Source organism: Bos grunniens, chromosome 15, assembly GCF_055505025.1.
Source record: "Bos grunniens cultivar Pamir isolate PY7600 chromosome 15, Bosgru_T2T1.0, whole genome shotgun sequence".
Classification (NCBI taxonomy): Eukaryota; Metazoa; Chordata; class Mammalia; order Artiodactyla; family Bovidae; genus Bos; species Bos grunniens.
This window is the reverse complement of record NC_141179.1, coordinates 8,725,081-8,749,400: the sequence shown is the minus strand read 5'-3', so window position 1 is coordinate 8,749,400 and position 24,320 is coordinate 8,725,081. Positions and strand designations below refer to the sequence as shown.

Sequence of the window (24,320 nt, the reverse complement as noted above, 5' to 3'; positions counted from 1 at the left end):
ATTCTAGGAAACAAATTACCTTCTCATTTGCTGAGTCAAAAGAAAATCCATCAGTTATTACAGACCTTCATTACAACCTACTTAAATGTGGTTATATAAATCAGGAAGTCCTCTATTAGAGTGGAACATTTCCAAATGCCTAAATTGTTTATATAAATAACATTTTCTTTTGAACTCTGTGGAGAAAGCATATTTGACTTTTTATGGCTCTCAGTTGGACAATTGAATTATTGTTTTCCATTTTCTTTTACCACCCTTATTTTTGCACCCACACAGAAACCACCCACAATTAAGGATTGAAACAGCTGGGAAAGTTGCACATTTCAGGTGGAGTTCCTGTCTTTAAAAAAACATGCCATTTGGGAGAGATGTTTTCATCATATTATCTCCATATTTTAAAGAACTTTATTTGATTTAATTTGAAATTCAAAGGCTTAGATTGTTTTTCCAGAATCTGAAATAAAAAAAAAGAAACTTTTCATGTTAAAAGGCACATCTAAAAGAAAAAATAATTGTCTTTTAATTTATTGATGTACATTAGAACCCCTTTCTGTCTTTTGTGAGTTGTTCTACTAAACAAAAAGTGGTTGGCTTCTCCAGCAAATTATATGCCCTTTGAGGTCAGAACGTTTTCTCACATTTAGATTCCTGCAAAATTCTTTAGCACCTTGTTTGTAGCAGAAGCTTAGTAAATATTTATTACATAAAAATCCACCTGGAAAATCTCGTAAATGTTTATAGAAACAAATCACTTTAAGGTACATAAATAAAATTTTAGGATCATATGTTAAAAAATAAAATATGTACATATTTGCATATATCTAGATGATTCTTTTCAGCATGGTAATAAACTAAATTTTGAGAGGGAAAATATATATTATAGCCATCCCTCAGTATTCACAAAGGGTTGGTTTCAGGAGCTTTCATGGATACCAAAATTCTTAGATGCTCAAGCCCCTTATGTAAAGTGGTATAGTGTTTGCATGTAACTTACACAGTCCTCTTGTATATATACTTTGTTATCTCTAGTTTAGTTATAATACCTAACACAATATAAACACTACGCAAGTAGTTGTAATTTTGATGTAAGTGCTATATAGTGTATATATATATATACACTATATAGCAGATAATACATATACATACAGATATGTATACAGATGTATATGTATACAGATATGTATACATATACATACAGATATGTATACATATACATATACATATATATATATGTATACATATATATATAGATGTATATATATATACATATATGTACATACATATATATATATACTATATAGCAGATATATATATATATACATATATATATGTACATATACATATACATACAGATATGTATACAGATGTATATGTATGCAGATATGTATACATATACATACAGATATGTATACATATACATATACATACAGATACATATATATATGTATACATATATATATAGATGTATATAGATGTGTATATATATACATATATGTACATACATATATATATACTATATAGCAGATATATATATATATACATATATATATGTACATATACATATACATACAGATATGTATACAGATGTATATGTATGCAGATATGTATACATATACATACAGATATGTATACATATACATATACATACAGATACATATATATATGTATATATAGATGTATATATATATACATATATGTATATATACATCTACATATATATATAGATGTAAGTGCTATATAGTGCTATATAGATAGATGTAAGTTGCTAAATAGATAATTTGCAAGTGGCAAATTCAGGTTTTGCTTATTGAAAAATTTTGGAATTTTTTTATCCTCAAATATTTTCAGTTCACAGTTGGTTGAATCTGACTGAGGGTACTGAACCTGTGGATACAGAGAGTCAACTGTATTTATTCACAAATATAGCACAGACATATATGCAGCTTTTGTATATAATTGAGAATGATTTGGAACAAATATCTTAATATTTGTAAATATCTGGACCAGAGCTAAATGTTTTAATATTCTTTAGTTTATTCAATGTTTGCTGACTACCTATTAGGTGAGCAGCTCTGTGCCCATCCCCAGTGACCTGGTGGTGAAAGAGTAGTCAGAGCCTTTGCCCTTATGGAGTGTACAGACTAAGGGATAAACTGGGAGCAGTATCTTTTCTTTAGAGGACAACATGACTTAAAAAAGGCTTATTTCAGGGTGATTACAGGTTTGCTGATTACTTTCCTTATGTAGGGGGCTTCCTAGGTGGTGCAGTGGTAAGGAATCCACCTGCCAATGCAGGAGACACAAGAGATGTTTCCCTGGTTCAGGAAGATCCCCTGGAGGAGGAAGTGGCACCCCATTCCAATATTCTTACCTGGCAAATTCCATACACAGAGGAGCCTGGTGGGCTACTGTCCATGGGACTGCAAAAAGCTGGACATGACTTAGCATGCACACATACAAGCTTCCTTGTATGGAACAAAGGGAATTTTTAGAAATTGGTAAGTAACTTGTGCTGAGCAAGCCAGGGTGATTGGTTCACCTGCTGCTGCTACTGCTAAGTTGTTTCAGTTGTGTTTGACTCTGTGCAACCCCATAGACGGTAGCCCACCAGGCTCCCCCGTCCCCGGGATTCTCCAGGCAAGAACACTGGAGTGGGTTGCCATTTCCTTCTCCAATGCAAGAAAGTGAAAAGTGAAAATGAAGTCGCTCGGTGGTGTCCGACTCTTCATGACCCCATGGACTACAGCCTACCAAGCTCCTCCATCCATGGGATTTTCCAGGCAAGAGTCCTGGAGTGGAGTGCCATTGCCTTCTCTGAGATAGGCCTTATTTTTTTGGGAAAGCCAGCGTGGAAACTTAAGTTTTGGCTTGGTGATGTGGAGTTTTGCACAGTTAGCACAGTTCAGTCACTCAGTCATGTCCAACTCTTTGGGACCCCATGGACTGCAGGACAACAGGCTTCCCTGTCCATCACCAACTCCTGAAAGAGAGAAAGAGAAGTGAAGTCGCTCAGTCATGTCTGGCTGTTTGCACCCTGTGGACTGTAGCCTACCAAGTTCTTCTGTCCATGGGATTTTCCAGGCAAGAATACTGGAGTGGGTTGCCATTTTCTTCTCCAGAAGCTTGCTCAAACTCATGTCCATCGAGTCGGTGATGCAATCCAACCATCTCATCCTTTGTCGTCCCCTTCTCCTCCTGCCTTCAGTCTTTCCCAGCATCAGGGTCTTTTCCAAGGAGTCAGTTCTTCACATCAGGTGGCCAAGGTATTGGAGTTTCAGTTTCAGCCTCAGTCCTGCCAATGAATATTCAGGACTGATTTCCTTTAGGATTGACTCGTTTGACCTCCTTGTAGTCCAAGGGACTGTCAAGAGTCTTTTCCAACAGCACAGTTCAAAAGCATCAATTCTTTGGCGCTCAACTTTATAGTCCAACTCTCACATCCATATATGACCACTGGAAAAACCATAGCTTTGACTAGACAGACATTTGTTGGCAAAATAACGTCTGTGCTTTTCAATATGCTGTCTAGGTGACAGTTTTTCTTCTAAGGAGCAAGTGTCTTTTAATTTCATGCCTGTAGTCACCATCTGCAGTGATTATGGAGCCCCCAAAAATAAAGTCTCTCACTGTTTCCATTGTTTCTCCATCTGTTTACCATAGAGTAATGGGACCGGATGCCATGATCTTAGTTTTCTGAATGTTGAGTTGTAAACCAACTTTTTCTCTCTGCTCTTTCACTTTCATCTAGAGCCTCTTTAGTTCCTCTTCACTTTCTGCCATGAGGGTGGTATCATCTGTATATCTGGGGTTATTGATATTTCTCCCAGCAATCTTGATTCCAGCTTGTGCTTCATCCAGCCTGGCATTTTGCTTGATGTGCTCTGGCATAGAAGTTAAATAAGCAGGATGACAATATACAGCCTTCATGTGCTCCTTTCCAAATTTGGGACCAGTCTATTGTTCCAGGTTTGGTTCTAACTGTTGCTTCTTGACCTGCATACAGATTTCTTGGGAGGCAGGTTAAGGTGGACTGGTATTCCCATCTCGTGAAGAATTTTTCACAGTTTGCTGTCATCTACATAGTAAATGGCTTTGGTGTAGTCAATAAAGCAGAAGTTGGAAATCTGTTGATTTTTCTATGATCCAGCAGATGTTGGCAATTTGATCTCTGGTTCCTCTGCCTTTTCTAAATCCAGCTTGAACATCTGGAAGTTCATGGTTCATGTACTGTTGAAGCCTGGCTTGGAGAATTTTCAGCATGACTTGGCTAGCACATGAGATGAGTGAAATTGTGCGGTAGTTTGAGCATTCTTTGGCATTGCCTTTCTTTGGGATTGGAATGAAAACTGACTTTTTCCAGTCCTGTGGCCACTGCTGAGTTTTCCAAATTTGTTGGCATATTGAGTACAGCTCTTTCACAGCATCATCTTTTAGGATTTTTAAATAGCTCAGTTGGAATTTTCACCTCCACTGGCTTTGTTCGTAGTGATACTTCCTAAGGGCCACTTGACTTGGCACTCCAGGATGTCTGGTTCTAGGTGCGTGATCACACCATCCTGGTTCTCTGGGTCATTAAGACCTTTTCTGTATAGTTGTTCTGTGTATTCTTGCAACCTATTAATATCTTCTGCTTCTATTAGGTCCTTACTGTTTCTGTCCTTTATTATCCTCATCTTTGCATGAAATGTTCCCTTTGTATCTCCAATTTTCTTGAAGAGATCTCTAGTCTTTCCCATTCTGTTGTTTGCATTGATCACTATTTCTTTGTGTTGATCACTGAGGAAGGCTTCCTTATCCCTCCTTGCTATTCTTTGGAACTCTGCATTCAAATGGTTATCTCTTTCCTTTTCTCCTTTGCCTTTTGCCTCTCTTCTTTTCTCAGCTATTTGTAAGGCCTCCTCAGACAACCATTTTGCCTTTTGCATTTTTTTCCCCTTCGGGATGGTCTTGATTGCTGCTTCCTGTACAGTGTCATGAACCTCTGTCCATTGTTCTTAAGGCACTCTGTCTTTCAGATCTAATCCCGTGAATCTATTTGTCACTTCCACTATATAATTGTAAGGGATTTGATTTAGGTCAAAGTGGTTTTCCCTACTTTTTTCAATTTAAGTCTGAATTTGGCAATGAGGAATTCATGATCTGAGCCACAGTCAGCTCACAGTCTTGTTGTTGCTGACTGTATAGAGCTTCTCCAACTTTGGCTGCAAAGAATATAATCAATCTGATTTCGGTGTTGACCATCTGGTGATGTCCATGTGTAGTGTCTTCTCTTGTGTTGTTGGAAGAGGGTGTTTGCTATGACCAGTGTGTTTTCTTGGCAAATTTGTTAGCCTTTGCCCTGCTTCCTTTTGTACTCCAAGGCCAAATTTGCCTGTTACTCCAGGTATCTCTTGACTTCCTACTTTTGCGTTCCAGTCCGCTATAATGAAAAGGACATCTTTTTTGGGTGTTAGTTCAAAAAGGTCTTGTAGGTCTTCATAGAACTGTTCAATTTCAGCTTCTTCAGCGTTACTGGTTGGGGCATAGACTTGGATTACCATGACATTGAATGGTTTGTCTTGGAAACAAACAGAGATCATTCCTTTGTTTTTGAGATTGCACCCGAATATTGCATTTTGGACTCTTTTGTTGACTATGGTGGCTACTCCATTTCTTCTGAAGGATACTTGCCTTCAAGTATGAAGGATACATCTGAATTAAATTTGTCCATTCCAGTCCATTTTAGTTCACTGACTCCTAAAATGTCAATGTTCACTCGTGCCATCTCCTATTTGACCACTTCCAATTTACCTTGAATCATGGACCTAACATTCCAGGTTCCTATGCAATATTGTTCTTTTCAGCATAGGTTTACTTCCATCACCAGTCACATCCACCCCTGGGCTTGTTTTTGCTTTGGTTTTGTGGAGTTTTGCACAGGTGACCCCATTTTCAGCCTTAGCTGGTTATTTTAACCAGCCAAAGAACCAGAGATTAGAGTACGAAACTTGATTTTGTAGCTTTCTTCCATTTTTTTTGACCTGTTTATGCTTCTATTTCATACTGATGAAACTTATTTATTCTCTAGATATTCAAGTGCTAACCACATCTAAGATACCATCTATGGCTTAAGTAATTTGTATTTGTTTTCTTTGGATGCATGTGTGCATGCTAAGCTGCTTAAATTGAGTCTGACTGTGTGCTGCCCTGTGTGCTGTAGTCTGCCAGGCCCCTCTGTCCATGGGATTCTCGTGGTAGGAGTACTGGAGGGGGTCGCCATCTGATCTTCCTGACCCAGGGATCAAACTCATGTCTTTTAAGTCATGTGCTTTGGTGAGTCATCTGGGAAATCCTTTCCCTTGGTGACCAGCATTAAATACCAGTTACAGTTCAGTCGCTATTGTGTCGAATGCTATAAATGTAAAATACATTATGCTAAGAGAATATATTTAAGATAGACCAGGGCTGAAAGTGAAAGACGAGAGTGAAAAAGCTGCCTTGAAACTCAACATTCAAAAACTAAGATCATGACATCTGGTGCCATCACTTCATGGTGAATAGATGGGGAAACAGTGAAAACAGTGAGAGACTTTATTTTCCTGGGCTCCAAAATCACTGCAGATGGTGACTGCAGCCATGACATTAAAAGATGCTTGCTACTTGGAAGAAAAGCTATGACACACAGAGATAGCATATTAAAAAGCAGAGGCATTACTCTGCCAACAAAGGTCTGTCGAGATAGAGCTATTTTTTTTCTAGTAGTCATGTATGGATGTGAGATTTGGACTATAAAGAAAGCTGAGCACCGAAGAATTGATGCTTTTGAACTGTGGTGTTGGAGAAGACTCTTGAGAGTCCCTTGGACTGCAAGGAGATCCAACCAATCAATCCTAAGGGAAATCTGTCCTGAATATTCATTGGAAGGACTGAAGATTGAAGGCTGGTGGAGAAGGGGACGACAGAGGATGGGATGGTTGGATGGCATCACTGACTTGATGGACTTGAGTTTGAGCAAGCTCTGAGTGTTGGTGATGGACAAAGAGGCCTGGCGTGCTGTAGTCTATGGGGTTGCGAAGAGTTGGACGCGACTGAGCGACTGAATTGAACTGAAGTCTGGTTAAGTGAGTAGTAAGATGAAGGAAAACCATTCTAGAAAAGTGATATTTAAATCAGTCTTAAAGTAGCTAAAGGGGAATAGGACGGACACTTTAAATCTAGCTAAGGGATGAATGAAGGCGTAGGGAAGGAAAGGAGACAGCCAAGGGGGAAAAAAGATTATGTTTTTTGAAGGTTATGGGCAGGTAGACAAGAGCTAGGAGGCCATTGCGTGGCATTAATCAGAGAAATGACATATTTGCATTTAAAAAGATTACTCTGACTGCCTTATGGAACATTTAAGAAGGCTGCCCCAGATGAACTTTCTTACAATGTTGTACTTGGCCATTTCTATGGGTTTATGTGCAGGAGAAAATGTTACAGGGAAGAAGAAACTATGACTCCATCTTGCTTCCTATTGCTTTTGTTATGGTGTCTATACATAATGTTCGGCCTCGGGGAACCATGCCCCTCTGCCTGAATGGTGAACCAAAGTTCCTTTGTTCAGGGAACTAGCCTGACCCTGTCCACTGCTGAAAGGCTGTGAGAAAGAAGAGCTTAACACATCTCTATTCCGAGTCTGCATATTCCAGGAGATATTTGCACAATTAACATCCTTTTTACTTTTCTTCCTTACCTCCTTCCCTCTCTTTTCTATAAAAGAAACTGGCATCCAGACCCGGATAAGATGGTTACTTTTTGATCCCAGTCTACCATCTTGTCGGTCTGCTGACTTTCTAAATAAAGTCACTATCCCTTGCCCCACTACTTTGTTTCCCATTTATTGGCCTGTCTTGCAGCAAGCAGAGTGACTTTGGACTCTATAACAAAGATAGGGCATGGGAAGCTTGGCTTTAGAGCTTAACAATGTGAATACTTGGTTGGTTTGTTTTAATGCACTTGCACTGAGCCACAGAACCACTTTTGGAGTATATTTCTTTTAAGTATGAATAGAATGGCCTTGGTAAAATGACCTTGGAATCATATGATTAGTTTATACTTTTAAGTCTGAAGGAAGGCATACTCTTGATGACATTTTCATCATAATTTTTTGCATAATAACAGAAATATGTTTTATTGCATGTCCGTAAATATCAGGTATCGGAAAGGTAAGCCATGGCCCATGTGTATGGTAGGTGCATAGTTTGCACTTTTGTTGGTTCAGTTTCTGCTTTGCTTAATAGAGTTTATCCACTGTGTAAATTCTATATTCACTTTGAAAACAGCTTTTGAAGACAGTATTGTGTCACAGTTATCTTCTTGGTGTGGAGTATATATTTTTCTATTTTGGAGCTTCATTTCTTTATTTCTAGGATAATTCTTGTACTTTCTTTATGTACATGTGAGAGTGGGAAGTTGCACAAGCTATTTTTATTACTATTTTTTTTTTTTTTTTTAATTTTCAGAAAACACTACTTCTAACAGAAATGTTAGCTTGGTTTCTTAGAATCCCAAGCTTAATATCTTAGAGTAGAAAGAGACCTTGGAGAATATGAGAGCTAAATCTGTCATGTTGATTTCAGTTCAGTTCAGTCGCTCAGTTGTGTCTGACTCTGCAACCCCGTGAACTGCAGCACGCCAGGCCTCCCTGTCCATCACCAACTCCCAGAGTCCACCCAAACCCATGTTCATTGAGTCGGTGATGCCGTCCAACCTTCTCATCTTCTGTCGTCCCCTTCTCCTCCTGCCCTCAATCTTTCCCAGCATCAGGGTCTTTTCACGTTGACTTAGGCGAAATGATTTTATAAAGTCACACAAGTATTAGAACTTTGATTGCCTGGCTCCTAGGTGATGCACTTTGACTGTGAGTTTACTTGTCCATTCATTCAGTACAGCATGTGTGATTTGTTAGACACTGTTTGGGTGCTGGAGACACATCAGTGTGCAAAAGAGAAAAAGAAAACACCCCCACCCTAATGGGTTTGCCGTTTGTTAGAGGAGTTAGATGATAAAATATATAACTTTATTATATATTAAGTTTGACAATAAGTGCTGTAGAGATACAAAAAGAAAGGAGATTGCTTAAAAGTTTTCTTCAGCATTTTTAATATACAGGTACCTAATTTTAAGATCATGATTTTACTGTAAACTGCCTATAAAATGAACTTCATTTTACCCTCCATTCCCTGTGTGATCAATAAAATTTGCATGACCATGTGAGCATTGACCTGTTTCTAGATTTGAACCAATTGGTGCAAAAGACATAAAGGTGCCTTCCTAGTCAGAGTACAAGGATTGGTTTCCAGAGAATATCACAGAGGGCTTAGCCACATAGTCTCAAGTTTAGTTTGCATGTCCTCAGGAGACACTTCAGGCCTGATTGAAGCTGCCTTTATAAGAAGTTAATTCTGGACTGAGTATATGTGATAAATTATAGCATGGAAGTCTTGGCCAGTTCAGAGTTGAGTCAGAGATTGCCTTCGTCAGCATTTTTTAATGGACTGGAAGAGAACCTTTCTAAACGTGGATGAAATCATAAAAGTTACAGTTAAGTTCTGACGTAAGAGGTTTGGACCAGAGAGGCAACAGTCCTGAAGACTCTGTCTGAAATAAGTGAGTTAGAAGGCAGGGCATGGGCACTCAGAGACTAATGGAAAACTCACTGACAAAAGGCAGGGACAACAAGGAACAATGGACACAGATTTGGGAGGAAGAAAGCAAGAAAGCAGTTAAATAACAGGCCTGTAAAGGAAAGAAAAGCTCACCCTGGATAGTTACCAAGGAATATGTGGCTGGGACAAGAGCTAATCTGGAGTAATCTCCCAGTTATTGGGAGAATGATGGGTGCTGAATCATGGTTGGAGGGCTGTAGGGAGAGGAGGTTTGGGGCCTTCCCGAGTCTTAGGACTCAGACATAGTGTGTGTGTCCTCCAGAACAGTGAGGGCTATGAGTCTACTTCTGCCGTTGAAAGTACAGATTTGCTCTCAAGGACAGTGTTACAAAGCTCAGTTTAAAAAATTACACACACACATATGTATATACTGCTTTAATTCCTCATCCAAAGCATGCCTTCCTACCCCAACCCACCAAAGTCAACAATTGTCAGCTGCCTACCATCAGAGTCACCGATGGGGAGCCTTAAAATGTTGATTCTTGAGCTCCACCCCCAGATGTGAACTAGGGTAGAATCCCCTGGGTTGAGAGTTTAGGAGCCTTTCATTTTATGGAGATACTTAGTGTCTTACATAGCCTGTGGAAACCACTACTCTAAACAATATATCTGTGCTTTATACCGAGGGAAGGAGGCACAGCTGGGGAGGGTACTAAAACTGGGAAGAAGTCTGTTCCAGAGGTGTGCTCCGTGGGTCACCAGACCCCTGATGCCCAGCATTTTGCTATTGGAGCCACTGAGGCCGTAGAAGCCATGTGTTTGTGGGGAAACCTGGTCATCTGTTGCTCCATTTTCCTTCACAACCTAGAAAAAGTTTTGGTTTATGCAGACAAAATATCTACCTAACTGCCTATCTATTTTAGAATGAGAGACAGTGTTCATGGGCTAGTGTAGATGCTATGCAGATTTCTCGGGGATGAAAAACACAATCAGCTTTTCAAATTAAAATCACATATAAGATGTGACTTAGTTTGTGTTCATATAGATGTTGGGTTCTTTAAAATTCCCTACTAACAATATTTTCTGAATGCAAAGAACCTTCTCTGGTACATACAAACATGAATAGGATCTTCGTGTATCCTTATTAAGCTTAGAAAATACAAGGGGGTCTAAAAATAGCTTTGTGATACAGTCATTGTAATACTCAAGAGAATGTGCTGAGTGCTTTAGGTATAATAGTAACAGAAATGCTGTGAGATCCCCAGCGCTGGAAAAAGGGACATCAGAAGATGCTCAGAAAGAAGGTGATATTTTAACTGGGTCCTAATGTCTAGGTAAGGGCCAGTTTAGGATATGTGTATTAAAGGAAAGACATGGAAGCGGGATACTATAGGAATGTTGGTGTTGCTGCTGCTGAGTCACTTCAGTCGTGTCCGACTCTGTGAGACCCCATAGATGACAGCCCACCAGGCTCCCCCGTCCCTGGGATTCTCCAGGCAAGAACACTGGAGTGGGTTGCCATTTCCTTCTCCAATGCATGAAAGTGAAAAGTGAAAGTGAAGTCGCTCAGTCATGTCTGACCCTCAGTGACCCCATGGACTGCAGCCTTCCAGGCTCCGCCGTTCATGCGATTCTCCAGGCAAGAGTACTGGAGTGGGGTGCCATTGCCTTCTCCGATAGGAATGTTAGTAGTTTCAAAGTCCTAAGTTAGACATTAGAAGTAGTAACATCTCAGGGTAACATAATTGGAAAGGTACTTGTTATGGCTGTGTCATGGAAGCCTCAAATCATTTGAAGCCTCAGCACTTTGGACTTGATTCACTCATTCAGCTTTTGAGTTGGATAATGACATAATCAAAGGTGCACTTTAGGAATTTTATTCTGACCATTAGTGCATATGGTGAGTTGGAGCTGTAGGAGCTGGAAAACCAGTAACTAGGCTGTTGTAGTAGCACTGCAGAGATGAAGTGTTTCCCTTACATGGGTTTGGGGAAGTGTAGAGGAGAGACAGCAACAGCCTTTGGTGATGGAATGTGTGGCAGGAAGGACTGAGGATAACCCATCACTTGAATTACAGGAGAGTTGTGTCCATTTATATGTTTATATGTGGCCAGTGTTCCTGGGGGCGGAGCAGAATCATGAGTTAAGTTTTGGTACAAGTTAAGTTTTGAGATTCAGACAAAATTCCTAATGGAAATTCTGAGGATGTATAATTAGATTTGTTAAATTTAGAACAGTGAGGTGGTGTTGTGGGACTCTGCCTCGAGTAGAGGGACATTGTGTAAGTTTCAGGTGAGCTAATCTGAATTTAAAGTTCAGCTCTGCAAGCCATTGGCTCCATGACCTTGCATACTATTTAACCTGGATATGTCAGTTTAATATTTGAAAAACAGGAGAATGGCCATGGAAGATCTGGGAGTTTTAGTTGTGAGTGCCTCCCATGCTGTTTTGAGGATGAAATAGCCGTGCACCATGCTGGTGTGGGTACCCAGTCTGCTGTTTCCCCAGCCCTGTCTTCCAGCTCTTTCTCCTTCATGAGGATGGTCTTCAACTGGAGTCACTTTGGGACTAGAAGGAAAAATAGCTTGTAAGGAGAGAGGGTGATGGTGGGGAAGTCAGAGATAGGGAGACAGAAAAGTATAGCTGGAGATGGAAAAGGGTGAGACCGGAGGCTTGATGGAGAGCTGTAAACTTTTGAGAGGAAGAGGGCCCTTCCTCTGAGACAGGCAAGTTGAGGAGAATGAATGGAGACAGTGTTGATCAGAGAAGCAGGAGGCCAGGCCATCTGTTGTGAGCGAGGGAAGTTTGGGGCTGGGTTCTTGAGAAAGGAGAACATTCTTCTTAGATAGCCACTGTGGGAAATAAGATTAGGAGTAAACTAGAGTTGAAGAAAAAGACTGCCAGGAAGCAGAGGGGTTAGATCGCTTGACCTCTTCGTGTTCTTGTGGGTGTGTAAATGACAGAAGCGAGGAGGTCATTGGGGGTTAAGAGGTTGTGGAAGAGAGAGGTTGCATATTGGACGAGGACGCAGATGTCTGAAGCTTCAGTAGGTGGTGGCAGGAGGTTTGGGTGCAGAGGAGGAGGATGATGGGGGTGCTCGAGGCTTTGTGGAATGTGAAGGAGTGTTAGGAGGTCAGTTCCTGACGGCAGTAAGGATTGGAGGCGGGTACTTGGTGTAAGTGCTTGTTTGTCAGCAGCAAGTTACTGACTGTTCCCTTTAAGCCCGGATACTTGGCGCCTGATTATCCTCTGAGCACAAATAGCTCTGGCTCTGTTTGCCTTTAGAGATGATAAGGCTGTTATTTCCTGTAATAAAGCTGGGTAGTAGGCTGGCACTACCTTTTATCCACTTACCTCCTTTGGCAATAATGATTTGCTGGAGGAGAACAGACTTTGGAATCAAACAGTCAGAACTGAATACTTGCTTCTCCACTTACTAACTGTGATATCATCGGACAAACTACGCCAGCTGATTGCCCCTTTCCTCATGTGCAAAATGAAGATAACGCTTGCTTCCGTACCTCATATCATTGAGTTCAGCTCTGCCCGTCATTAGCTCCATTCAATGACCCAGTTTATGTAGCATCTCTACCTTTTGGAAGAGGTGCTCCAAAATGGGAGTGGTCTATATCTTAGGAAAATGCTTTCTGAATTGGGAGTTGTTTTGGCTTCGGGAAACAGGTCAAACACCACAAAACAAGAGCTAAGACAAAGTAACATCAGAATTGCACAGTGCTTCATTTTTTAACTAACATGTGTGCCTGGAAAGAAAACTAAATGAATATATGTGACTTACAGACCATGTTATACACAACAATGTTTACTATATCAACACAAAATTTCTAGTTAAAAAAAAAAATCTTAACTAGGAATCAGATGAAATTAATTTGAAGAAATGAGTAGTGTGATGAAGTTGTGAGAGAAAGCAGCTGGAATCAAATTTTGGAGTTGTGTAAAAGTGAAAGGCTGCCTTTCTGTATTTGTATGTATTTATTTGTCAAGACTTGGACTTATGTGAATTATTATTTACTTTATATCTAATTATTATTTGCTTTATATCTAAATCTTACTTACTTTATATCTTGTTATATGAAATAACAAATCCTGTCTATATATCTACATCATCTATCTGTCTGTATAGAGAGAAAATATTAGAATTCTCAAGCTCCTGGTAATTTGACAGTTTTAAAGCAGATCTTACTAAAAAGTCCTATTCCTATTCAGAGAGACTGTACGAAGGAAAATCACTAGACCTATAGTCTAGAATTATTTCTGTGCATCCATTGTGACTTTCATCTTGGCATCATAATTCTCCTGTATTTTAGTCGTTATCTTAACAATCTATAACAGTAGTAGCAGCAGTAGCTTTCATTTGTGGGTGAAGCCCCTGGTTTACAGGACATACAGTTTTTTTTCAGTCTAGTTGTTAAACCAGTGAGGAAAAGAGAAGCCAGACTGCGTATCTGGTTAGACCAGAAAAGAGTGAAAGGTTAACAGTTTGGCCACAAGTTTTGAATCTCAGCCCAAAGGTGCAGTGACAGTTAATGTTCGGACCCATATTGATCAATCAAAGTCTACCAGAGGTTAGTGCCTGGGGACCCGAGGAATGTGTGAACCCAAGTATGGAGGGAGGTGCTAGGATCAGGAGTCGGGAATTTAAAAGGAGACTGTATTACTGGTTATAACCCCTGCAAAAATCTGGGTACTCTTAGAGGATCAACAGGAACAAGAGAAAGCAGGAAGCAATCACTTGATATTAAGCCAGTGGATTCCAAAGTGAGGATTCTGCCCTTGAGCCTGTTCGACATCTGCATTGGCATCCGAGTACTGCCCAGATGGCTGATAGCTCAGCTGATGGAAGAATGGAGCAAGTGAAGAAGCAGGGACAAGGCAGCTCCTAACTCTGGGCAAAGTCCCTGGTCAACTAGACAAAAGTTTAATTTTATAACTGTTTTCATTTGCAGGCTCTGCATTTCTTCCAGTTCTTTAATACTTAATTAGAAAATTACACAGTGATAGTAATTTCTTCTTACTAAAATAATATCTACTATGAAGCAGAAGCTATTAAGAAAAGGTGGCAAGAATACACAGAAGAACTGTACAAAAAAGATCTTCATGACCCAGATAATCACAATGGTGTGATCACTCACCTAGAGCCAGACATCCTGGAGTGTGAAGTCAGCACAGCACATAGAAAGTATCACTATGAACAAAGCTAGTGGAGGTGATGGAATTCCAGTTGAGCTCTTTCAAATCCTGAAAGATGATGCTGAGAAAGTGCTGCACTCAATATGCCAGCAAATTTGGAAAACTCAGCAGTGGCCACAGGACTGGAACAGGTCAGTTTTCATTCCAATCCCAAAGAAAGACAATGCCAAAGAATGCTCAAACTACTGCACAGTTGCACTCATCTCACAAGCTAGTAAAGTAATGCTCAAAATTCTCCAAGCCAGGCTTCAGCAATACATGAACCATGAACTTCCAGATGTTCAAGCTGGTTTTAGAAAAGGCAGAGGAACCAGAGATCAAATTGCCAATATCCGCTGGATCATGGAAAAAGCAAGAGAGTTCCAGAAAAACATCTATTTTTGCTTTATTGACTATGCCAAAGCCTTTGACTGTGTGCATCACAATAAACTGTGGAAAATTCTGAAAGAGATGGGAATACCAGACCACCTGACCTGCCTCTTGAGAAACCTATATGCAGGTCAGGAAGCAACAGTTAGAACTGGACATGGAACAACAGACTGGTTCCAAATAGGAAAAGGAGTACGTCAAGGCTGTATATTGTCACCCTGCTTATTTAACTTATATGCAGAGTACATCATGAGAAACGCTGGGCTGGAAGAAGCACAAGCTGGAATCAAGATTGCTGGGAGAAGTATCAGTAACCTCCGGTATGCAGATGACACCACCCTTATGGCAGAAAGTGAAGAGGAACTAAAAAGCCTCTTGATGAAAGTGAAAGAGGAGAGTGAAAAAGTTGGCTTAAAGCTCAACATTCAGAAAACGAAGATCATGCGTCTGGGAATCTACTAGATCTACTTCATGGGAAGTAGATGGGGAAACAGTGGAAACAGTGTGAGACTTTATTTTTGGGGGCTCCAAAATCACTGCAGATGGTGACTGCAGCCATGAAATTAAAAGACCTTACTCCTTGGAAGAAAAGTTATGACCAACCTAGATAGCACATTGAAAAGCAGAGACATTACTTTGCCAACAAATGTCCATCTAGTCAAAGCTATGGTTTTTCCTGTGGTCATGTATGGATGTGAGAGTTGGACTGTGAAGAAGGCTGAGTGCCGAAGAATTGATGCTTTTGAACTGTGATGTTGGAGAAGACTCTTGAGAGTCCCATGGACTGCAAGGAGATCCAACCAGTCCATTCTAAAGTCAGCCCTGGGTGTTCTTTGGAAGGAATGACGCTAAAGCTGAAACTCCAGTACTTTGGCCGCCTCATGAGAAGAGTTGACTCATTGGAAAAGACTCTGATACTGGGAGGGATTGGGGCCAGGAGAAGAGGACGACAGAGGATGAGATGGCTGGATGGCATCACTGACTCGATGGAAGTGAGTCTGGGTGAACTCCAGGAGTTGGTGATGGACAGGGAGGCCTGGTGGGCTGCGATTCATGGGGTCGCAAAGAGTCAGACACGACTGAGCGACTGAACTGAACTGAACTGAATTCACTTGAATACAGGGCTACACAAGGATGCATTGGTAGGGTGTATTGATAAAAGAATTTAAATTCATGTTTAAATTCTTTTAAAGGGGGTTGTTTTCAAGGTTAATCTTGCTTTTTGATGTATTTGGCCATTAAAGAAAACACTAACCTGGGGACATTGTGGAGAACCCAGTTCAGTTACCTCAAAGAGAACTAAATGTGCTTGTGAGACCTTGGATTCCACAGGCCTGTGAAGCGCTAGAAAAAAGATCAGTTGCTCTGAGTACTGGTGTATATTATTGTGACCTGCCAGAATTCCACAGCGGGCCTGTGACTTTTTTTTCTGTTGGTTTAGGAAGCAATTTATTGACTTTGCAACTAGGCATCCATGGAGCTTGAAGCCACAAATGGAGTGGAAAAATCTTATTTGATGTGTGGCTTTCAGAAAAGAATAGCTAGAGTTTGTGGTTGCAAATAGTGCCAGTATTGCAGCCAGAGTGGACAGCCCATCAGTAGGGATATTAATTGTTACCAAAGACTTACAGTATCTGGTGGGAGAATTGTTGTCATTTTTTCTATCACTCTGTCTGTTTTGCAGACACAGTATTTATTATTCAGACATACCACAGACTGACTATGCTGCCTGCTCTGGTTATGGGTTAAATTGTTCCTAAACCAACAAAACTTTCTATTGGATACTTCAGCCAGTATGCTACCTTTGATCTTTTTAGTGTTCAAACAATGAAAACTCCCTCAGTGGGAGTTCCAGCTGTGAACTGCTGATGTGATACCCTGTTAGATCATTGCATGCTTGTGTAGTGCTGGGGTCCCTTGGCTATGTAGGTTGACTCTGCTCTAATTTTTCTCCATGTGGCCCAGAAGGATATGATGAATTCACCTGCTTTGGCTCACAACCTCAGTTCAGTACTGATGTTTTACTGCCTTGCTACTATTTTTCATGAAAAGTCGGTCCCAGAGAAAAAGCTTGACAGAACCCACTCACACCTAAATAGAAAAGTCAGGGGCATCATCTGGATTACAAAATGTGGTTGCATTGGTTCAGTCTCACTTTTATAGACTTTTACAGGTTTTCATGTTTTCCTTTTGGTTTATCCAAGTCTAAATCCTACTGCTAACCCAGTTCCCTCTATTCATCAGCATATCTGAACTTCATAAGTGATTTGCTCACTCTGATAAAGTGAGAAAAATGTGTTGTGGACATAATTCTGTATATCACTGAATTTGTGATCTGTTCTTTGTTTTTTTTGTTTTTGTTTTTGTTTTGTTATTGAGTGTGTATCTTTGTTTAAGTTTGAAGAAAGGCTCCTAGAAGAAATACTTAGCACATCATTGTCTGACTATAATATAAATGTTGGTTAGATGCAGGGGAGATATTTCTTTTTCATTTCTTCTAGTTGTGAAATCTGTAAAGCCCAAGCTGTTAAATTGTTGAAATATTTAATAGAGTATAATGCTTAGTTTTTAAGGTAGTGGAGTTTATATCAACAATGAACAAGGACTAATTTTCTTTATTCTCACTCATTCTTACTCCCAGACTCTGAACAGGTTTTCCACAGTTGAAAATAGTAGGATGAATTTAAGCTTCTTGAAAAGAATTTTAGGAAATAGATATTTTAGATAGTTCATAAATGTTTCAGAATTTATGGTATTAGTAAATATAGAAGCCATTATCACACTTCTTCACCATCTAGGTATAATTCAGCTGTTATCTTTGTGAATGTTTATGCTCTTGGGGCTGTCATAAATGCATCTGAGTAATAGACTTCTTTTGTTCCAAAAGTGTTTTTTCAATATCACATTGTAGAGATAAAAAGGAAACCTATAGCAGTGTTCTTGACCTCAGTAATTTTTTGAAAGTTAAATTTTATATATAAAGCTATATTTTGATTGCTTTCCAGTAATCTCATAGTCCAGATGGTCAGGAACGGGAAAGATTATTACTGGTGAATACAGCCAGGAAAGCTTCATGCAGGTGGCAAGAATGTGAATAGCTAACATAATTTTTCAGTCTCTGGCCTATTCTTTTCATAATATTTTATGAAGCCTAGAATAAGTTGGTATGTTTCTCCTTACAGAGAAAATAGCTGGTGGGAATGTTTCCTTAAATCTATCTATTGAAAGCCCACTGTGTATTAAGTATTGTTTTTGGAATATTACTCTCACTAAATCAAACTCCTGTCATACCACCTCGGTATGGTCAGAATCTATAATTGCAGGTGTGTGTGCTCAGTTGCTCAGTCACGTCTGACTCTTTGCTACCCCATGGACCGTAGCCTGCCAGGCTCCTTTCACCATGGGATTTCCCAGGCAAGAATACTGGAGTAGGTTGCATTTCCTTCAGAGGATCTTCCCAACCCAGGGATTGAACCCAAGTCTCTTGAGTCTCTTGCATTGACAGGTGGATTCTTTACCACTGCATCACAGAACCAGCTGTTATATTCAGTGTTAGTTTGAACCTCCTAAATCAGATAATGCAGTGGTTTTTATTTATGTGGATATTAAATTAATAAAATATGGAGCATCACACATAATTTATTATAAGAGAAAATATTTGGGTATCAGAAATTTGCATGTAATAAAGAATATTTTCAGATTTTGCTTAAGCAAAATTTTCCAAAACAGTGGCTCAAGCAGTTACAAAATCAGTAGCCATTTTGTATAAGACCCTGTGATGAGTGTTAGAAGAGTCATTTTGTATATGTGGTGTGCCCAGGGCCTGGTGGAGAAGGTTTGTTTTCATGGTCGCTTAAGGCATTTGTGGGTCCCATGCATTGGAGATTCTAATAACTGGCTTCTAATCTCTAGATTGTTGCTGGGGTACACTGGGCAACTTGGATCTGCCTGATTTATGTCAGCGGTACCTGTTAGACTTTGAGAGTGGGGCAGGCAAGTGAGTGACTCTCCATTAGCCCCTTCTCCTAAAACACAATTTATGTGATAATACTTTGAATTGTTTTATTCTTGCCTTATAGGATTGTTAATTCCTGTTTTTATTCTGTGGTATATTGTGCTTAGTAAACTGCTTATGTGATACTTCAACATCATAAATCTAAAGATTTAGGGAAAACATTAGGTATAGGTTTAAAAATTAGTTGGCCACTGCCCCTAATTCATGAAATAAATTACTAATATTTAGTATTCCTGGGCTGTTCATTGTCTTACAGAACAAAAGATGAACCTGAAAGCTTCATTTGGACCAAGAAACAGTTTGATCGTATAGAACTAGGACTATAATCTTTAAAGAGAACAATCTTAGTTTAATTTTTATGAAGTCATTTCCCTGAAAAAATCAACTGAAGAAAAAGAGGGAGCAAAAGTTATTGTCAAATTGGGGCAGACCCAGAAAACTGCTGGAAGGCGAGTAGCTTTTGTTGTGAGGAGCCAAACATGTGTGTGCTTCTGCAAGTTAAGATTTCTCTTCCGACTGTCTCGTTATAATCTACTGTTATTGTACTGAGTCTATAAATAGTATTTATAAGGGAAGCAGACCAGAAAACCACTCAAATAAAGGATAAAATGGTATCATTAAGTTTGGATGTAGAAATACAACAGCAAACCGAGAACTTGAGTTTCCGTGTGTGTTAGTGTGTGTGTGTGGGTGTGTGTGGGTGTGTGTGTGGCTGTGTGTGTGTGTGAGTCACTCAGTGATGTCTGACTCCTTATGACCCAATGGACTGGAGTTTGCCAGGCTCCTTTCTCCACAGAATTCTCCAGGCAAGAATCGAACCCAGATCTTCTGCACTGCTGGCAGATTCTTGTAACCAAAATCTGATTTAAGACAACTCCACAGTTTTTGAGTAGTAGTTACCTTGGGGAAGCCTTTGGACTTCTGAGTTCATCATCCTGAAATACACCCCAAGACTACTAGGGCATGCTACATGGGGTGGTGAATGTTTTCTGGGTTGATTAATTGCAAGTTTCTGGAGTATCACTGGTGGCTCAGATGATGAAGAGTCTGCCTGAAGTGCAGGAGACTTGGATTCAGTCCCCAGGTTGGGAAGATCTCCTGGAGGACAGTTTGGCAATCCACTCCAGTACCCTTGCCTGGGGAATCCTATGGACAGAGGAGCCTGGTGGCTACAGTCCATGGGGTTCATAGAGTTGGACACGACTGAGCAACTAATACACACACACTGTGTACCCCTGCCAGTCTAACATTAAGTTATTGTCTCATGTGTTTCAAAAATACCTGCTGATATTGGAGAAGGAAACGGCAACCCACTCCAGTGTTCTTGCCTGGAGAATCCCAGGGACAGAGGAGCCTGGTGGGCTGCTGTCTATGGGGTCGCACAGAGTCGGACACGACTGAAGCGACTTAGCAGCAGCAGCATCTCTTTCTGGGGCTACTCAGGTGGTTTCAGTGGTAAAGAATCCACCTGCAAAGGCAGGAGACACAGGTTGGACCCCTAGGTCAGGAAGACGCCCATGGAGAAGGGCATGACAACCCACTGCAGTATTCTTGCCTGGAGAATCCCATGGACAGAGGAGCCTGGAGGGCTACAGTCCATAGGGTCCAAAAAAATTGGATACGACTGAGCATGCATGGACAATATATCTCTCCTTCGGAAAAATCACTCAGCTGTAAAAGTAAATGATACATCCGATAGTGTGGATGGGCCTTAAAAAACATTATGCTAAGTTAAAGTTGGACACAAAAAGTTACATGTTATATGATTCTATTTGTATGAAATGTTCACAATAGGGAAATCAATAGAGACAGAAAATTGATTAGTAGTTGCCAGGAGCTGGGAGGAAGGGCAATGAGGAATGACTGCTAATGGGTACAGGTATTCTTTTTAGGGTGATGAAAAGGTTCTAAAATTGTTTGTGGCATACTTCCGTGGCAATCCAGTGGTTAAGACTGCACACTTCCGATGCAGGGGGCATGGGTTCAATCCCTGGTTGGGGAACTAAGATCCCATGGGCCATGGGGCACAGCCAAAAAACTAAAAAAAAATTTTTTTTAAGTCTAAAAAAGTAAAATAAAATTGTGGCAATGGTTGGACAACTTTACAAATATCTAAAAACAACTTAAGTGTGCTCCTTTTTTGGTGACATTGTTACTATGTATTTTAAAAACGTTTTGTGATAAGATACATATACCATAAAACTTAACATCATAACCAAAAAAAAAAAAAATACCTGCTGATAGGCTTTGGTGTGCTAGATATTTATTTAACCCTTTGAGAAAATTAATAATACCTGGTCTGTGCCCACTTGTGGTGTTGGCTAGTAGGGAGGTAAAGCACTTTTATTTGCAATTTTGTTTGAGAAGTTACAGATTTATTTTCAGCTTAACAGAAACGAGCAATCTCCATTTCTACCAGTCCCTGCCACTAATTCCACAGAAGGACTATTGCAGGAGAATGGGGTGCTAGAAGATGGTTATGCCTCAGGTCTTGGACAGGTCCCTGAGATGGGCTGCCCAGTGAGGGTCCTTGGCTTCCATCAGGAAAAATTTCAAGAGCAAGCCTTAGTTAAATGAAAGCACGTTTACTTTGAGAGATACACACTCCACAGGCGGAATGTGGTCTGTTTCAGAAGGCAAGATTGCCCCAAAATGTGGAGTGGTTAGTTTTATAAGGCTGGGTAATTTCGTAGGCTAACAAGGGGCAGGATTATTCTAACTATTTGGGGGAGGGCGTGGAGATTTCCAGGAACTGGGCCGCTGCTTGCTTTTTGGCTTCAGAACTGTCATGGCACCTGTGGGTGTGTTACTTAGCATGCTAATTCATTACAATGCGTGTATAATGAGGCTCAGGGTCCCCTGAAGGCTAAATCTTCCGCCATCTTGGAGTTAGTTGGGTTTAACCAGTTTTTGTGGTATCCTGTTCTTAATGACTCTGTCAGTGTTTATATTTCAGTGACTTAGTACATATTACTCACAGCTCTGTTATTTGAACTATTTTGATAGTGTTAGCTGTATCACTTTGCTTTCCCGAGAGTCAATACAGTTGTTCCTTGGTATTTGGAGGGGATTGGTTCCGGTACTCCCGAATTCCAGACTCCCTGACTGCTCAAGTCCTTTATGTAAAATCTTATAGTATTTGCATATAACCTGTGCATACCATCCCATACTATATTAAATCATCTCTATGTTCCTTTATCCTGCCTAATACAGTGTAAATGCTATGTAAACATTTGCTGTTGCTGCTGCTAAGTTGCTTCAGTCATGTCCAACTGTGCGATCTCATAGACGGCAGCCCATCAGGCTCCCCGGTCCCTGGGATTCTCCAGGCAAGAACACTGGAGTGGGTTGCCATTTCCTTCACCAATGCATGAAAGTGAAAAGTCAAAGTGAAGTCGCTCAGTCGTGTCTGACTCTTAGCAACCCCATGGACTGCAGCCTACCTGGCTCCTCCACCCATGGGATTTCCCAGGCAGGAGTACTGGAGTGGGGTGCCATTGCATGTACCAAATTCAAGCTTTGGAGCTTTCTGCAATGTTTCCCCCCTGAATATTTTTGATCATTAACTATAATTGCCTTTGAGTTTTCTTTTTAAAAAAAAAAGGAATGTAAATTTCTTCTCTTTGCATTTAGATGTGTCAGGATATTGATCAGTTCTTTGTTTTCTTTCTCTGGAGATCTTTCCTGGAGCTTCTAACCTGTTGCCCCAGTGTAGACAAAAGCCTCTGGAAGTTTGGCACAACTGTTGTTCTGGAATAGCTTTGTATTGTCCTGAGAATTCATTTGCTTTTTTTTTTTGCTAGAATTCATATCTTTTGCTCTTGTTTTGTTCCCATGTTTCAATAGAGTGTGTTAACCCAATAGCTTTTGGGTTAACTAGAAGCATATGAGGGTAAGGTTCTTTGTTTTTGTATTTTTTTGATACTTATTAAAAAGTTTGGGAGGCATTGAGTTAAAAATATGGGGGTAAAAGTGCTTCTTTTCAGACTTTGAACCACTCTTTATATCTCCTCTTGTCTTCTCGCCTCAGGAGTGCCTGCTGCCTCCAGTGTCTCTTGGCTTCTTTCTCTGTAGGCATAATAACATTACCTTTCAGCATCCAAAGTTTCATGGGGCTTGTTTTTCCAGATTCTTTGACAGATCTTCAGTTGGCAGTAGATAGTTGCCAGATGGTGTTTGGATACTTTTTGTTTGTTTGTTTTTTTACTGAAGTTACAAAAATATAATATGTTATTGCACACACCAGTTAAAATAGTCTATTTGTATTAATAAAATGTTTTTCTCTTCAGCTTATTGTTGTCAAAACTGGGTTGTATCGTATTATAATATTTTAAAGGTATTTTTGCAGAAATGAAAATCACATTTTCTAAACACTGAGAAAAGTTACACTTAACTTTAAGGCCATTCATATGTTTATTAGATTACTCTGTCCTGGTAACTGAATAAAATACAGTGTGAAGTTATCACAGAGGTAGCATTTCAAACCAGTTTAGTTAATGTAAAACCTAGTAATTCTGAGAAGAGAGAAAGAAAAAAAATCCAAGTTTGTAATTTTAAGTTCTTGAATAGAAAGCATTCTTATAAGCATTCAGTAAGTTTTGTTGATGAGACTCTTGATTTATTATCACTACTCACCTGCCTTTATTGTAGACTTTATGCCAGAATTACTAAACTTCTGGTCTCAGGGTATTTTCACTATTAGTGTGGATGAAGAAAGAGGTGGGAGCCTAAAGAATAAAGACATAGATGGGAAGGGTCTAGCTTAAATCAAAACAAAATTTGCATTCACTATTTCTTTTGTTAGTTTTGTACTCCAACCATTCTGACTGTGCTTAATAATTCATATTAATGTGGATGAATTCATCTTTCACAGCCCTGTGCGTTTTTAAAGAATATGCTGTTGTCACTTTTTAATTTCTTTGTTTGTCCTTCCATAGTTTTTGAATACTTTGCAAACCACAGCAATACAGTTTCAGATAGTTTTCTAAAGTAATGTTTCTCAACTTTAATGTATAAAGGAATCACCTGGGGATCCTTTTAAAATGCAGATTCTGGGATGAGGTCTGAGCGTCTGTATCTCTAACAAGCTCCCAGAATACTGA

General features: G+C 39.9%; 1 protein-coding gene across 5 annotated transcripts in view; it reads left to right on the top strand.

The window, feature by feature from the left end:
• The window catches only part of ARHGAP42 (Rho GTPase activating protein 42), a 348,391-nt gene that overhangs the window by 96,490 nt on the left and 227,581 nt on the right, over positions 1-24,320 (top strand). The window lies entirely within an intron of this gene.